Below are 18,500 nucleotides of genomic sequence, written 5' to 3'. Positions count from 1 at the left end.
GCGCATCTGTTCAGCGCCTCCCCTCGCCCCCGCCCATCCCACCCTGTTCCAAAATCCTCAGGGACCTCTGGCTTCCAGGCTGGGTGTAGGATTAGATTTCACTTCCTGCCCCTCCTCTTAGAAGTTCTGGGGTAAACAAAGCTGAACTGGTTACAATAGCTGGCTCAATCCTGGGGACAGATAATGTTTGGAGACAAGATCAATTTCTCTCCCACTTGGGGGAAGGAATAATTTTCTCTATCTTCTCCCCTCCAAATGGGAATCTCTGCTGCTCACGAGTACTTCCCCATCCCATCCCAGTCTCAATGTGGCACCTTCCATGGTGAACCCAGGAATGGTTAAGCTTCCAAACACTCAGGGCTGGGTTCTCAGATTTTAACACTGAATAGCTATAACAATTTGGGCAAATTATTTAACTTCTCTGAGTCATTATCTGTAGTGTTGAAGTCCCCAACCATAATGGCTGTAAAGCCTTTGGAGGAAGGATCAACACAAGATGATTCTACCATTACTTAAGGGCTCTTCTTGCCCAGCACACCCCACCTTATCATGGTCCCTACAGTCTCTACCTAGATCTGATTCAAGCAGTCCCAAATATTATTTTTTTTCCTCTTTACATAACCCTCAGGAGTGATGAAAGCAGACTTAGATCTGTTATTGCCAAGATTTTATTTCATCCTGCTTTTGTGACCATTTGGGGTGCCAGTCACCCTCTATAAATTTGTTTCCTCAGCAGCAAAATGTGATTATTAACATCTTCCCTATATAACTCACTAATTTTTCAAGCTTAAATGAGACCATGTATGATGAAACACTGTAAAAGCCTTACAGGAGTGAAGGCGTGACTCTAGGGCATCGGTGAGAAGGGGCTCTGAGCTTAAACCCCTGGGAATCCTCTAGAGTCAACAGCTTGTAGGATTCCAGCTCATTCCCCATCGTCTTCTCCATTCCTTCCATACATACCACACCCTTCTGCCTGGTTCTTTCTCCATAATTCCTGTAGACACAGCTGCAGGCTTTCTTTCTCTGGAATTTCATCCCCGTCATTCCTTGTCTCTGGAGATGCTTCTACTGCAGCCTAATGAATAGCTAATGGACATGCTAATGGGGCTCTGGGGCTCCTCCCCAGCACCTGGAGTACTCAACATACACACACATTGCCCAGATTTCCCTTCCTGCTACCTTCGAGTCTCCTGCACAGTGGTCGCTACTGAACTAAAGAGAGCCAACGCCGAGGGATAGGGTAGGGAGTACCTGAAAAGAAACCCCCGCAAAAAGGCCCGGAAAGTGGGAGTTCCTGACACTGCCAGCAGGAGGCGCGATGAGGCTTCTCCCCAGGCAGCCCGCAGCCCACTGTTGCCGCCTCCCCGCTGCGCTTGGGGAGTGAGCGTAGTCCCAGTCATTTATTAATCACCGTAATTAGCGGTAACGACCTCGCCGCCGGCACTGCCTGCTCGCCGCATCTCTGCCGAGATGGGCCGGTTCTGAGTCCTACCACTGGGAGACAAACTTAGTTCTAACTTTCCTTGAAATGATCGCTGTCCTTGTCCCCTGGGTAGCAAACCCAGCCAACATTTTGGATTCTTCACTCTGGTCCCGAGTGAATTGTTGGAAAGCTTCGAATCCTGAAGGTAGACCTGATATCTGGGTCGGTCACCAAGTGACAGCTAGGCTCAGACACGCCGGTGACCGCGCCCCCTTCACTGTCCTCTAAGCGGTGGGCCGGGGCCTTTCTTAGCTTGGGACTTGCCCATCACCAGCCATGGTTCTCCTCACCTGGAGTGGGCGTGGGAGGCAGTTGGAGAGATGTGAAGTAAAGGATTCAATAGCGACCTCCTCTGAAGCCCTCGACCTCCCACGTATACCCCCCACTTAGGTGCTCCAAATTAACCTCTGGACCCCAGTTTCCCCCCCGAGGCGCTGAAAGACGCGGCTGAGTTCTGGACTTTTGAGACAGGAGCGCTTTAGCCTTCCTCTGCACCTAGTTCTCTCTTCTCACCCCTAGCCCGGTATCCGACGTCCCCACGGGGTAGTCTCACCGTTGAGTGAGGGGGCGCTGGGAGGCAGCGTACTGTGGTTGAGCGCCGCCAGCGAGGAGTTGAATCCGCCGAAGAGCAGCTCACTGGAGTTAGAGATGTCCCCGGCCAGGGAGTCCGCGAACAAGTTCATCTGCAGCAGCGTTTTGAGCAGGTAGCGCAGCATTGCGCGACCCGACTGGGACCGGGGCTGGGGGCTCGGGGCCCAGCCCCTGGGTCTGAGACCCGTGGGCCGGGAGCCGAAAGCCCCTCCACAGCCTCTGCGCGCTGCCGCAGCCACGGTGCCGCTGTCCTGCAGGCGCGCCTGGGTACGGCCCGTGCCTTCCCGTGCCCTCCTCCTTCGCTGGTCCTTCTCTCCACCCCCCAGTGCCAGAGTCCCCTGGGAGATGGGCGTGCGGAAAGCAGGTGCCATGCCGATCACGGCGTAATTAAGGGCTTAATCCACCTCCCTCCGCACTACCACCCCCACCCGGACCGCCACTAGCAGGGCAGGAAACCAGAGTCGCAGAGCGCACGTTGGAGTCCCCGCCCCGCACCCTTGGCTCAGAGTCCTGTTCTGGACGTGAAGAGTTTCTTTCCTCACTCAAAGCACCCAAGATGAGAAACGAGGCTCTGACTCTGTCCTTCTGCCCAACTTTAAAATAGGAATTTGCCCTCTCCCCTCCTGGACCTCAGGTAAACTGAGGCAAAGTGTAAGCATATGGCATTTAAGCTTTCAAAGCCCTTTCATTCCCTTTGAAGCCTCGGAGCTTAGTGATGGTAGCTCAGGAGGCTGGGGTGATTTGTGCGGAAGTTGGTAGTGGGAAGAAAATGCCAACGTAGGTTCACCCTAATTGATTTGCAGCCAGGAGACCAGGGAATAGGATGATTCACGTTGGCCCCCTTGGCCCAGGAGTCCTTGCTTCAGACGTCCTAATCCAGGAGTTCCAGCGAGATAGTCAGAACACGAATTAAACTGAAGGGAAGGACACAGGGAAACCCAAGCAACTTGCTTTTATTTGCGTAGTCTGTATTACTCTGCTTTGACATGTTTTTATTAAATTGCTTTACATTTTTTGAGGAGTCTGAAAGAGCACCAAGGAGTCTAGGACAAAGACAAAGAGCAATATTGTTTCTGTAAAAGCAAGTGCAAGAGAAAAGACGGATGCAAAATTCGTGTAAATCTGTTCGAACCTGATATGGGTCATTCTTGGGTGGGTGAGGGGACATAACCCCCCCCCCCATAATCTCAGCCTACTTCTGAATTCTCTATAGCTTTTTTTTTTTTAACCCAAAGATCTTCCAGTCCCCCTCACCCTCTCAAACAAATGCTCACACTTTTCCTAGAGTGGAAATTGTCTTGAAGTATTGGGGAAGAGAGAGATCAGGACGACTTTCCATCTGTGGTAGGATACTGCTGATGAGTGAGCGGGAGCGTTCTGGCTCCGTCATCAGGCTGTAATGGTGAGACAACCGTGCACTGCCTGGAAGGAGCTGTTGAACAGGTTGAGATCAGAGGAATATGTACAATCGTACACCCCTGGGTAAACAGTCAAGGACGGCATGCAAGTGAGGTGAGACCTTGTTATGGGGTGAGGGGCTTGCCCTAAGACTCCTCCTCAGTCCACACCCCTCCTGGTAGACCTTCCAACTAATGTATGTTTAGATTAATCTTCCTACTCTTTCGCTGCAGCTCTGAGCAGGATTTAGCAAGACCCAAGCATAAACCAGGTATTGGGGAGACAACTCTTGACAGACAGATGTGGAAGAGAAGCCTTGGGAGCTGTTCTTTCAGCACCTCTTCTGTCTGTGCTGAACTAGGGTCCGATGCCTCTCGGAAGACTCAATCAGAGCAAACCTTAAGGCTGAGACAGGTGTAGGTGGAAGAAGGGCTAATGACCCATTCTCTCCAAGAAAAAGTGTTATACGTCTGTCCCGTGCTGTAAGGTCTTGAACCAGGGCCAGGAGGCATTCAGATAGGAGAGATGGTAAGAGGTATACTACATTTCCGCAACAGAATCCTTTCTTCCTTCAGCAATGACTAACCCAGAACAGATTCCAATCCTGTATTTGCCAATTACAAGACATCACCGTTCTAGACCTGTTTTCCCATCTGTTAAGGAAGATTTTTGCAGCTTGATCTGCTCTGACCCTTCAGATTCACAATACCAGAGTCCTTTGCAAGGGCCCCCTGTTGACGCGGTCACGCGGGTTCCATCACATTAGAACTCCAAGCAGGACAGAAAAGAAACGGCAGCCTGGCACCAGGCCTTTCTCTGAAGCGAAGAAGGTTGGAAACCCTCCCATCATGCAGATCCTGCCCCCTTCTAATCCCCTGATTTGCTCCTGGCTGGCCTCTCAGCAAACGCAGAGCCCGCCGGCGTCTAGGGGCTTGTCACCCTGTTAGCGGATTTGTTTCCGAAGACGGCGCAGTTAATTGGCCCTTTATGTGGGGATCAGGGCGTATTTGCTCAGGGTTCCCTGAGCGGAGGCAGCAGCTCAGCCCCTGGGCACTGCCGCTTTCTAATCCCTGTCGTCTGGGTTTGGAAACTGGACAAATAGTGGAAGTATTTTTCTCCTTTCCAGGACACTCCCGGCCCCGTATTTTGTCCCTGTTCTACACTTCACCCTTGTCCATACGCTCTCGTTCCTCTCCCCACTTTTCCTTCTTGTTTCTCTCTGCTCTTTCCTTCTTTCTTTTTCTTACTAGCTCTAGATACTCTCCTTTTAAATTAACTCAGAACTAAAACTAAAAAAAGGATGGAGTGCTGGAGGGAGGTGACACAAAGAGTGAGTGTTTGTCATCCACAGCCCAAGGTTCAGCTCTTTTCCTCCTCCACCTCCCGAGGGCAGGCAGAGTGTCCCTAGACTTCCAGGTCTGGCAAAAAAGGGATCCCAGAGGGAGGAGAGAAGGCCCAGTGGAGGCCACACTTGCCAGCTCTTCTGCAGCCTTCTCCTTTCCTTCCCCATTTTTACTATGGTCCCAGGGCAACCTGAAACCTGACCCCCAGCTTTCATATGGGCTGTTTCCAAAGGCATTTCTGGAGAGGGTTTGTGTCCTACTTGTTTTCTTACTGTCTACTCCTTCCCCTCTCCAAATTACTAAGATAGCTCTTTGAATTTTCCTCTTGTTTTGAGGGAAAAGGTAAATGTATTTTTTTTTCCATTTCCTAATCTGTACAGTTTAGGTGGTTGTGTTACACCTAAAATACTCAGTAAATACTCTGGGATCAGAGAAACCTTATCCAGGGCCAATGCAGTTAGTTTGTAATCTCTCACCTTAGGGTGAAGAAAGAGTCAGAGTTAAGTTCAGGGCTTCCCCCGTCTACCACTTTGGGAAACTCTCTTCTGGAGTTTTACCAATGATACATAACAGTCCAAACTCTATAAGGGTAAGGAAGAGAAAAGGGGGTTTTAAAGGGAACTTGTTAGACGAGAGAGTAGCAGAAGGCGGGGAGTATAAGAGGTGTTGAATTTGTGGAATTAGGGGTTAGGTTTAGTCATATAAGGTCCCACCTTTGATGGGAAAAAATTGGGTGTGTGTGTAGTGTGTGTGTGTGTGTGTGTGTGTGAGAGAGAGAGAGAGAGAGAGAGAGAGAGAGAGAGAGAGAGAGAGAGAATATGAGGATGAGCATACGTATGAGTGTTAGTGTATTTGGGTGGGTGCCTGTATGTGAAGGTGAAGTTATAGAAAAAAAGCATAAGGCCGGGCGTTGATGAGATAGATGTGGAAGAAAAGTATTTCTTTCCCAGGGTGGTATTTGGAACAAGTGGGTTTCCAGAAAACAGGGAGAATAGGAAATGGAAGCAATCATGAGTTAACACTTACACAGCAACCTGAAGGTGTGTGTGTGTGTGTGTGTGTGTGAGTGTGTGTGCGCGCGCGCGCGTGTTGGGGGCAAGAGTAGCTAACTTCCTCAGCCTAGTGCCAGCATGAAGGCCAGAGAATGTGGATGGGAATTTTCAGTGGCCAAGCTGGGGAGGCTTCTTGGTGGTCCAAAGTCTGCATGCCAGCTGCTTGTGGATGAGCTATTGCCCAGGAGGGCAGTCTGAGGACAACCTCCCCACAATCTCACATTGATTACTACCTCTGACTTCCCCACAATACACACACACAACGCCCAGTCCATTTGCATCCCCCCAGAGCCTGCAGCTTCCCTTCACTATCTCTGCTTGGACCCCATCCCAGGGTACTAATATGAATTGAGCATATGTGTGCATATGTGTTTTTTTTATGGGAAGGGGTAAAGGACCCCAATATCTATCCTGATAGACTATGCTGTGAATGGCCCAGCAGAGCTGCCAGCTTCTGAGTAATGATGCCAGGGGGCTGTGACCTAGCCGGCAGGAGCCAGAGGGCCAAACAGGAGGAGGAATCAGAGAGCAAAGAGCAGGCACCCAGCTGGAAAGCAGACAGCAGGAGCTGCCCCCAGCAGGAGTCAGAGTTTGTTGGCTCAACCCCTGTACTGCTGAGATAATAAGCCAGGGCCCCCTACCCAAGAGAACCCCTATCCCCACAGGGTTCCACTGGAAGACCCTTCCAGGAGACACTTTGCCATACACCCCACCAAGTCGGGAAATCTGGAGGCAATTGGGCAGAAATGTCCACATCCCAGAACAGATGTCACATAGGCTAGGGAGAAGGGCTTTCTTGGTTCCTGTTATAAAACTAGGTACACAGCAAGCAAGCACTCCATAAATACATGCTTAGTGAATACAGCTGATTAAATAGTTAATCTCACAACTGCCCCTCTGGGCCTACTTGCCTTCTTCCCCCACCCCCTCTCTCTTCCTGTGTTAGGACTGCTTCTAGGACCACTGTAACAAACTGGCTCAAATTGAGTGGCTTAAAGCAACAGAAATGTATTTTCTCAGTTCTGGAAGCTAGAAGTCTGGTATCCAAGTGTCTGCTGAGCCATGCTCTCTCTGAAGGCTCTAGAGGAGGATCTTCCCTTGCCTCTTACAGCTTGTAGTGCTTGCCAACAATCCTTGGCATTCCTCAGCTTGTAGATGCAACACTTCATTTTTTTCCCCCAATATTGTTGATTAAATCTAGGACGTTGTGCATGTTAGAGAAGCAGTATACCAGTGAGTTACACCCTCAGCCCCATCACTTCAATATTTCATACAGCCTTCTTCCCTTCTGTGGCTCTCTGTTATCTCTTCCTGTAAGGCCACTAGTCATTGGATTAGGGCTTGTCTTAATCTAGTAAGACTAAATCTTAATTATATCTGTCAAAGTCTAAACAAATTCTCTTCCAAATAAGGTCTCTTTGTGTGATGTGTGTGCACACATACATACACATGTTATAGATTGAACACACATGCTATTGAGCTATACCTCTAGCTTCAAAGTCACATGGTGAACTTCTGGGTGGGCATGAAATTTTTCAGGGCGTACACTATTCAACTTAGTATACCTTCTTTTCCTTTGTTCTCCCTCCTTCCCCCTCCATTACTCCCGATGTCCCTAGAAGCTCTATATTTCTATCCTTAAAAATGTTTTTATAATGCATGCCCATGCAAGGATATTCAAGCAGAGTAAAAGAGCCCAAGATGAAAAGTCTTAGTCCCTACCCCATTAAGTTGTTTTCATCTTACAAACCCACTGATGGTTTCATGTTACCCTTCCAGATTATTAAAAAATGATAAACATACATAAATAAAAAAACTATACTTAAGTAAACTTTTCATTGCTACACAGCAAAAAGCCTATGCATTCACAATTTTCATAGATATTATCAAAATTGCCCTCCAAAATATTGCCACAGTTTATAATCTCAATTATCAGTAGTGTATGAGAGCTCCTGATTCCTCTCCAGGACCAAATATAATAATTTTTTTCTAGTCAATAGATGAAATATGCATTTAATTTTTGTTATACTCATTCTTATTTCAAAGGGAATTTGACCATGTTTCATATGTTTATTGACCACTTGCATATTTTTGCATGCTTTGTCCTTATGTGATTGGGGAAAATTTATTATTTGTCTCTCAAATGTATGTTGCAATTTTCCCTCAGTTTGTCATTCAACGTTTAATTTTGAAATATTTTGCCTGATGAAAAAAATAAAGTCAAATGCTATGAACATAATGTAACTTTTGGGGTTTTGTTATGCTTAGGAAGTCTTTCTGTTGCCAAGATAGAATAGAATCCTTACTTTCTTCTAATAATTCTAGGGTTTAATATTTTACACTTAGCCTTTCAATGCAACTAGACTTTATTTTTGTATAAAGATTAAGGTAAAGATACAATTTTTCCCTAAAACAGATAAGCAGCTATCTCTATTTTTCCTTCACTGATTTGCAGGGCCACTTTTCTTATATGCAAAATTCCTGTGTGACTAGGAATCTCTGTTCTTCAGTTGATCTGTATGTTAACTCTCATGGCAATATTTATTGTTCAGTTATTGCAGTTCTGTAATTTATTTTACTATCTGATAGTTTCTTTTCATTACTGTTAATGTTTAGACTTCTTCCAGCTATTCCTAAAAAAAAAAAAATAGATGGCCTTAAGTATCCTTCAATTAAGCTTTGAAAAAATCTTTTTGAGACTTACTATTGAGTTACCTAGATTTTTGGACCAATCTAAGAGATTTGATGTCTTCACAGTACTGATGTTTTCTTTTCAGAGACAAGATTTTTGTATTTATTCATTCTCTAAATGAGGATTTATTGAACATCTACTCTATACAAAGCATTCGTTTGAAAATTAGGCATACATCAGTTACCAAAGTAACTGTTTTTGTGGAGCTTACCTTCTTTTTTTTTTTTTTTTTCCAGACAGCGGTGTTTTATTGAGGTCAACGGTACAGGGCCCAGTGCCCTTTTTATTTATTTATTTATTTTATTGGTTGTTCACAACATTACGAAGCTCTTTACATATCATATTTCATACATTAGATTGAAGTGGGTTATGAACTCCCAATTTTACCCCAAATGCAGATTGCAGAATCACGTCGGTTACACATCCACAATTTTACATAATGCCCAATTAGTAATTGTTGTATTCTGCTACCTTTCCTATCCCCTACTATCCCCCCTCCCCTCCCCTCCCATCTTCTCTCTCTACCCCATCTACTGTAATTCATTTCTCTCCTTGTTTATTTTCCCATTCCCCTCACAACCTCTTATATGTAATATTGTATAGCAATGAGGGTCTCCCTTCATTTCCATGCAATTTCCCTTTTCTCTCCCTTTCCCTCCCATCTCATGTCTCTGTTTAATGTTAATCTTTTCTTCCTGCTCTTCCTCCCTGCTCTGTTCATAGTTGCTCTCATTATATCAAAGAAGACATTTGGTATTTGTTTTTTAGGGATTGACTAGCTTCACTAAGCATAATCTGCTCTAGTGCCATCAATTTCCCTGCAAATTCTATGATTTTGTCATTTTTTATTGTGGAGCTTACCTTCTAATAGATATGATAGACAATAAACAAGATAAATCTGTTGAATGTATAACAAGTTAAATAGTAATGAAAACTATTTAGTAGTGGTGGGAGAAGGTAATTTTTTATTATTATTTTTATTTGTCCTACTTAGTTGTACATGACAGCAGAATGCATTTTAATTCATCATACACAAATGGAGTGCAACATTTCAATTCGACGGTTGTACACTATGCAGAGATGCACACCATTCGTTCAATCACACATGTACCTAGGGTAATGATATTCGTGCAATCACACATGTACCTAGGGTAATGATGCCCTTCTCATTCCACCATCTTTCCTACCCCCATAACCTCTCCCCGCCCTTCTCTTTGCCCAATCCAAAGTTCCTCCATTCTTATCATGCCCCACCCCCCCCATCATAGATCAGCATCCGCTAATCAGAGAAAACATTTGGTCTTTAGTTTTTTGGGATTGGCTTACTTCACTTAGCATAATATTCTCCAACTCCATTTATTTACCTGCAAATGCCACAATTTCATTTAAATGGGGCTCCTCAGATAAGTCTTCATTGAGAAAATTACATTTAAGTAAAGACCTTAGGTAAGTGAAGGAATGAGCCATGCTATCTTAAGAAAGAGACATTCCAGATGGAGAAATAGCAAGTACGAAAGCCCTGAGACAGTAGTATAGCTGGTGAGTTAAGGAAAATGAAGATCTATGTGGGTAGAGTAACTAGGGAGAGACATCAAGAGTGAAGAGATTGCATAGTCCATGTAAGACATACAAGGACTTCAGTAATTTTTTTTTAATGAGATGAGAGTCATTAGAGAGATTTGACCAGAGGACTAACATATTCTGCCCTATTTTTTAATAGGATTTCTCTGACTAGTATGCTGAGAATAGTCTGAGAATGGGGTAAAGGCAGGAGTCAAGAAAACCAGCTGGAAAACATTTGCAATGTATAGATAATTGATGCTGGTAGATAAGACCAGAGTGGTACCAGCAGTGGTGAGAAGTATGTGGATTCTGGATATATTTTCAAAACAGAACCTACAGCAGGGTACAGTGATACACACCTGTAATCCCAGCAACTCGGGATGCTGAGACAGGAGGATTGCAAGTTGAGGCCAACTCAGCAACTTAGCAAGATCCTGTCTTAAAATTAAAAAAAAAAAAAATGACTGCGGATGTAGTTAGTGGTAGAGTATCCACAAGGGTTCAATCCCCTCCCTGTACCACAGGAAGAAATAGATCTAACAAAATTTTACTAAGATGAGAAAACCTAAAGGCATTCTAGATTCAGTGGAAAATATTAGGAGCTCAGTTCAGGGCATATTAAGTTTGTGATGCCTGTTAGAAATTCCAGAGCTGGAGCTGGGCATGGTGGCATATGCCTATAGTCCCAGTGACTCAGGAGGTTGAAGCACAAGGATCACAAGTTTGAGCCAGCCTCAGCAACTTAGCAAAGCCCTAAGCAACTTATGGAAACCTTGTCTCAAAATAAAAAATAAAAAGGGCTGGGGATGTGACTCAATGGCTAAGGACCCTGGATTCAATCCCTGATACCAAAAAGAAAGAAAGAAATCCCAGTGATGGCATCACATAGTCAGTTGAATAGACTCACCTGAAATTCAGAGGATCACATCTAGGATAGATGTATAAATCTGAGCACCCTTATCACATAAATGCTTAAAGACCCAGAAGTAGATAAAGTCACCAAGGGAGATAGATAAAAATGAGCAGGAACAAGGACTGGGCCACTGGGCACTGTAACATTTAGAATTTAGGAAACTGAAGAGGAAGAATAGAGAAGGCTGAGAGGAGACCAGAGAGGTAAGAGAGATCTGGAAGAATGTGGCATCTTGTAAACTAACTGAAGAAAAGAGGAACAAGTGAAGGAGGAGGGAATGATCTTGGTGAATGGAACATCAGTCCATGTTATGGACTCCATGTTTGTGCCCCCTAGAATAGATATATTAAAATCATAACCCCAAGGTGATGGTATTTGAATGTGGGGCCACTGGGAGGTGATAAGGTCATGAAGGTGGATCCTCATGATTGGGATTAGTGCCCTTATAAAATAGGTCCCAGAGAGCTCTCTTGCCTCTTCCATCACATGGTGGCACATAGAGAAAGCAGCCTTCTATAAACCAGGAAGCAGGTCCTTACATTGAATCTGCCAGCATCTTTATTTGGACTTACAAGCCTCTTGAACTGTAAAAAGTAAGTATTTGTTGTTTGGGCTACCAGTCTATGACATTGTGTGTGTGTGTGTGTGTGTGTGTGTGTGTGTGTGTGTGTGTGATACTTCAAATGGACTAAAAAAACTAGGATGAAGACTGAGATTGACTATTGAATTTAGTAATTCAGATGTCACTGTTGACTTTGTTAAAAGCAGATTTGGTAGGCTGGTGGGAGCAAAATATCTGGAGTAGGTTGCAAATTCATTGAGAATAAATGGAACAGAATTAGAGTTTTGCTGAAATGGAAAAGATATTTATAAGGAGATAGTTGGAAAAAAGTAAAATTAGGAATTTTTTAATAAAATGAAGGAAACAATCTCATGTTTACATGCTAGCTAAAAAATACATCATTGAGAAGATAAACTTATGATATAGAGAAGAGGGGGAAGAGCTGCTGGAATTGCAATGTCCCTGGGTAGGAGGGACAATGGCATCTAGTGCATAAGTGAATGAATGGATTTTCTTACCCAGGACATAAATAGCTCATCCACAGAAATAGAACAAAGGATAGGATATAGGGACACAGATACAAAGAGGTGTTGAGATGTAGTGATGGGATCCCAGGGGATTTCTCTTCTGATTGCTTCTCTATTCTCCATGAAATAGGAAACAATGTTATGAGCTAAGAGTGAGGACAGGGGATGAGGAGTTGGCAGTTTGAACAGAGAACAGTGACCGACAGTCATGTGGGAAAGCAGGAGGGTTAACAACTATAGTAAGGTGTATATTTACTAGGCAGCATTCTCTAGAACTACTTGAGGTTAGTAATCATTAATTAAAAGTGAGACCAGCAGTCTTATCTTTTTCTCCAAGTACATTCAGCCAATTGAGTGCAGGTGTGGAATAGGTAGAAAGCTGAATTTCTCCAAGATTGTGGGTTAGCCAAACAAGCTCACAGAAGAGTTAGGTAAGGAAGTTAGGATGTCTTCAAGAAACTCATTCTTGGGACTGGGGATGTGGCTCAAGCGGTAGCGCGCTCGCCTGGCATGCGTGCGGCCCGGTTTCGATCCTCAGCACTACATACAAACAAAGATGTTGTGTCCTCCAAAGGCTGAAAAATAAATATTAAAAATTTTCTCTCTCCCTGTCTCTTTAAAAAAAAAAGAAAAAGAAACTCATTCTAATGATTAAATGTGCCAATTTAAGCTGAGTAAGAAGGCAAGTGAGACCATGAGATCAACAATGAAAATGAATTGAAGTGAATGGAAAGGAATTGAGATCAATGGATTGTCCTGCCCTGATTTAAGATTTGTTGTAATTGGAATACCAGAAGAAAGGAAGTAAGGGGGAAAAAACAGGTAATTGAGATTGGAAGTGAGAATGTTTGAAATTGAGATCGTGAAGAGTTCAGTTATTGATTATAGCAAAATCCACTCGAGTATGCCACAGGAGTTCATGGTCAAGATAGAGTAAACAAGATGCTGGGAGGACAGGAGGTCATGAAAATGAGCAGCAAAGAAACTGGATAGAGTCTTATGACATTAGATTCAAAGGCAGGGAGATTTTTAGGGAGGAGGAAGAGAGAAGTATGAGAAGATTGAACTATGAGAAGCAGGAATATTCTCATCCCACCTCTAATCCAGGGTTGTGGAAGATAAAACAGCTACCAGATTTTAATGTCATTTAATATTTTTAATGCTTTCATTATTTATATCACTTCTTATTATGATTATTCCCAGTATTTACTACTGTTTTGTTACAGATGTAAGCAGGATTTTTTTCCTGGACTCTAATTTCTCCATATCCCTCTTAAACTCCAGGTCCCAAATTGAGCATGACAGTCCAGTGAGTTTCTGAGAGGTGTATCATCACCTCTGTACCTTCTGTACATTTCTGTTGTCACTGCCTCAGCTTAGATTCTCACCATCCTTTACCCTGATCCCTGATTTCAGTCTCCCACTGAGAATCCATCCTCCACACTGATACTATGGAGTTGTTATTGTCCAATCCCCACTTAGTAAGCACCTACTAAGTGTCAGACACTGAGCTACATGCTATCTCTAATTTTCAGATCTGAGCATGTCATTTACCTATTTAAAAATGATAATGAATCTCTCCTTCCTATAGAATAGACTCCCACCCAGGTGACAAAGAAGTCCTTGACTGATTGATACTCTCTGTACTTCAATGTCTTGGTTCTTGCTATCCTCCCTTCCTGAAGTGACTTTTTCCTGCCCTTCTCCCCCTTCTGAATTCCTTTATCCTGGCTATCCAACTTCAGTCACCTGATTAGTGAAGTCCTTCTAAGTCTCCTAGAGTAGGGTCCTCCCAGACCATTTGGTCCATTTCCTTTCCATATAATGTAACAGATGATGTTTTAATTACATGCATATCTTCCCTATCAGCTCCAAGTTCCCCTGAAGAGTAGGGGAACTTGTTTATCTTTGTATATCTGGTGTCTAACAAAGTCTGACACATCATAAATGCTCATTTAACATTAAAGAAGAAATGAATAATATTTATTGTGGACTTACTATTGCTTGGACTGTTCTAAGTGCTTTATGAGTTTACTTACTTAATTCTCCTATTAACTCTATAGTTAGGTAAAAATTTTATCCACATTTTATAGGTGGGGAGCCTAGACACAGAGTGGTTAAGTAACTTGACTGAAGTTTTTGGCTAGTAAATGGAGGATTCAGGATTTAAACTCAGGCTGACTCTACACCCATATGCATAATCAACAAAGCAAACTGCATCCCTGTGAAAGAACTGCATTTGAGCATAGCAGAAGGAAGACTCCCCTAGCCTCACCTCTGACATGTACACATTCTACCCTTATGCATAATTCAAGTAACAGAGTTACATCCACATTGCTGAGTGAAATTCACTAAGTCCTCTGGATTTTTTTCTGTCATTTGTTTTTAATTCTGAAGTCCTCCAGCCCCTGTTTCTATCTGTATTAAACCTGTGGCTCTTTGAATTTGCTCATATCTATAAATCCTGGCATATTTCCAGTCTCAGGAAAGTCAAAATGGACTCTGTTCATTATTGCTTTCTGTCTTAATTTCTCTCCTCTCTCTCCCTTTCTCTTTCTCTCCCCATGACCCCTCTCTGTAGGCAGGGATGAAATTCACAAAGGAAGAGACCAATTAAGATCTTCAAATCCCCTTTATCCTATAGAGAGAATGTCCTACTTTTCAATTAAAGAGGAATATTCTTTTGCCTCTCATGATTTCCATTCAGAGAGAAATGCTTTTGTGTTAAATACATATGTGTGAAAGTGTTTTACAGCCTATATCACTGAGTATTGTTTGTGTTCCTTTGATGCTTGTGTGTGTTTGCATTTCCCTTGAATACTGGACCTACCTCCAGGATCTGCAGGGATTCCCCAGCCCTGGGGTCCCCTCCTTTCCTACTCACATTGACCTTTGATTTCTTATGCCATAAAGGGCCTCCTTTTCACTGACTTTTCCTGGAGTTCAATTCCTTGGAGAAAAGATGACTCCAAGATCTTTCTGGGGGCTGGAGATGTGGCTCAGCGGTAGCGCGCTCGCCTGGCATGCGTGCGGCCCGGGTTCGATCCTCAGCACCACATACCAACAAAGATGTTGTGTCCGCCGAGAACTGAAAAAAAATAAATATTGAAAAAATTCTCTCTCTCTCTCTCTCTCTCTCTCTCTCTCTCTCTCTCTCTCCTCTCTCACTCTCTCTAAAAAAAAAAAAATAAAAAAATAAAAAAAAAAAAAAAAAAAAAAAAAAAAAAAAAAAAAAAAAAAAAAAAAAAAAAAAGATCTTTCTGGACTCCCACAAGAGACGCACAGTCTGATCTGAAAAAGCCCAGTTTCACTATGACCTCATTTCCATCTACACAATAAGTAGAAATGAAACTAAACTGACAAATCCTGGGAAACTTTTCTTTCTTTCCTTCCTTCCCTGTTGTGCCCTTCTCCTTTCCCATGGTTTCTCTTCCATGACTCCCCTTCCATCTTCCATATCCATACCCTGCTGCTTGTTTATTCTTTAAACCTTACATCCTAGGGCCTGATTGCATAGTTCATAAATATTCAGCATCTCCTAGGAGTAACCTCTGAATGATATTTCACCACCCAGTGCTGTTCCCCCATCTAATCAGAAACGGGGCAAGATTTCTCAGAATCACTTGCCTCTGTCTGTTGAGCCCTGCACTAACCAGTTTGGGGGTTTATTTTCTTCCTCATGGTCTTCATCATAAAGGGTCCTCATTGTGATATTAGAAACCCTTACAGATTCCAACATTGATAGTCTCAGAGACTCAGATCTCTAAAATTTTATAATGAGAAGGTTTATCTATTCCAGGGCACTAACCCTGGTATTAAAAGAAAAGACAGAAACATAGGAATGGATCTGGAGTGATGATCTAAGTACAAAGATTATAAACACTGTCCCTGGCAGAATTCCGTAAATAATTTAGTTATATTGAATTATTTCCTATGTGCATATAAATGGTGGAAAAAATAGCCATGTGTGGTGGTGCACACCTGTAATCCCAGCGGATTGGAAGGCTGAGGCAGGAGGATCATGAGTTCAAAGCCAGCCTCAGCAAAAGGCCAGGTGCTAAGTGACTCGGTGAGACCCTGTCTCTAAATGAAATACAAAAAAATAGGGCTGGGGATGTGGCTCAGTAGCCAAGTGCCCCCTGAGTTCAATCCCTGGTTACCTCCTCCCCCCAAATATATCATTTGTAAAGATTTAAGTGGATCAAGGAAAGAAGGCAGATGTTGTGTTGGGGGGTCTCTTTAGAGTACAGAGCTCCTGCCTCAACAGACACCCCCAAGGCCAGTCAGCATCCAGAATCTCTTTTCCACTATTGATTTGGCATGAAGGTCAGCAAGGCCATCATTTTTTATATTAGGGGAAAAGAGGGAACAGAAAGATGGAAATAGGAAAATAAGCTTAGGGAATCAAAGAATGGTTAACTCCTTTTGCAAATAGTCTCCCCAGGCCTCTCTTCTATGACATTTTAAACAGATGTCATTCAGGTTTGACTTGAATCCTTTCAGAGACAGGGAATTCAAACTTGGTAGGGTTGCCCAATGCCAGAAAAGACGACTTCAACAGAGAGCAGCTCTTGTTTGCAGATACTACATCTATTTGGCTTCGTTCTGGTCCTGACTCTAACTAAAGAACTGGTTCCAGAAGTGAGTGGGAAGAGTTGTATGGTCTGGAGACAAAGATGTAAAGCTAAGAATTAAGAAAAAGAAAAATCTCAAGTATTTGTTGAGAAACAGTAAGCTGATGGCCAAGCTCACCTTTTCACCTGCCTTGAGCTATCTGTGCCTAAAACTCACACGGGAACTTAGGGTGGCAGAGGCCGGGATGGGATGAATAGCAATGACTTGGGTCAGTGTCCACAGAAGCAGTTTCATAGCCCCCACTTAAATCCTGTTTCATTATTATCCTATGTGCCTGTATATGTGATTACAGGACCAGTGTAACTCTACATCACGTACAACCAGAAGAATGAGAAGTTATACTCCATCTATATATGATGTGTCAAAATGAATTCTCCTGTCATGTATAACTACTTAGAGCAAATTTTAAAAATAATTAAAAAAATAAATCCTATTTCGGCACAGTTCATGTTGGAGATGTGAGTGGGAAACATTACATAGGGCTGTTTCAAAAAAACTAGGGATGTTGTCAGAGGAAGCTGGAAAGTGTGTGTGTGTGTGTGTGTGTGTGTGTGTGTGTGTGTGTTTGTGTGTGTGTGTGTGTGTTGTATAAGAGACAGGGCCCATGTGTTTTGGGCTCTATTAACTAACTCCCTCCCATCCATCACAGCTTCCCCCCAAGGCCGCCAAGGCACTGGCAGCTGGGTCACCCCGGGGAGGCTGGGGTGGGGTCCCTAAAGGGAGCCAGGCTTCAGGCAGAGCAGCGGAGACACATGTGTGCCTGGCTGGGTCGGGGCCGGCACCTCATTGAGAAGGGGGCTCTCCAAGCTGGGCTTCATTAGGGCAGTGGCACTAATAGGGAGGGGGTGCAGGAGACTGGGCTGACAGCCAATTACTTGCTCGTCTGCATTATGGATTAACCCATCTGGGCCTGGAAGATTGGCTCTGAAAGGGGCACAAAAGGGGGGGCGTGACCACAATCACACACTGAATTATCCCGTCTGAGCGCCATTGTCCACCAACAAACGGGGCCTCAGGATGGGTGACCCCCTTGGGTTCTCTCCATCCCCCACCCCTTGTTCCACAGGAAGAGCCAGAGGTAAAGGCCGGCCCCCTGTTTAAAATCCAGTATCTGAGATGAGAACAAGGAGGATGTCATTTCAGAGAGGCAGGGGAGAGAAGACAGGAGCCCAGCAAAAGTTCTCTTAACACTTTCTCACTTCAGCCCTTCACCTCAGCAGCAAACCATCACCTAAAAAACAATGACCTGAGGGCTGGGGATATAGCTCAGTTGATAGAGTGTTTGCCTCACATGCACAAGGCCCTGGGTTCAATCCCCAGTACCACACACAAAAAAAGAAAAAATATGTGTTGGGGCTGGGGTTGTGGCTCAGTGGTAGAGTGCTTACCTAGCATGTGTGAGGCACTGGGTTAGATCCCCAGCACCACATAAAAAAAATAAATAAACAAAAAAACAATGACCTGGAATACTGGGCAAAAGCCAACAGTAGAGGGGCTCAGTGCAGGTGACTGAGTGGGAAGGACCAGAGTCAGGTGTCTCATATCTCACCCATCACCCCTTCTGAGGCTAATTGATTCCAGACATGAATAAGGGGCTCTCACATGGGGTCTTGGAGAACCCCTGCCCTGCTCTGGCATCTCTGATGCTCTCCCAGTGGGAGCGTCTGAACCCCTCCCCCATATCCAGTCCTCCTGAAGTAAGCCCCCCACGCAGGGTGATGGAGGGAAGAACAGGAAG

The 18,500-nt window shown here is 44.0% G+C and overlaps 1 non-coding gene across 1 annotated transcript; it reads left to right on the top strand.

Moving 5' to 3' along the window:
* The first annotated feature begins 18,017 nt into the window (after positions 1 to 18,017).
* Trnav-cac (transfer RNA valine (anticodon CAC)) lies at positions 18,018 to 18,091 on the top strand. Its single transcript has one exon. It is a non-coding gene; the product is annotated as a tRNA-Val (tRNA).
* The last annotated feature ends 409 nt before the right edge of the window (positions 18,092 to 18,500 follow it).

This window comes from Urocitellus parryii, chromosome 4 (assembly GCF_045843805.1).
Source record: "Urocitellus parryii isolate mUroPar1 chromosome 4, mUroPar1.hap1, whole genome shotgun sequence".
NCBI lineage: Eukaryota > Metazoa > Chordata > Mammalia > Rodentia > Sciuridae > Urocitellus > Urocitellus parryii.
Note: the sequence above shows the minus strand (reverse complement) of the source record. Positions and strands in the feature narration are given on the sequence as shown.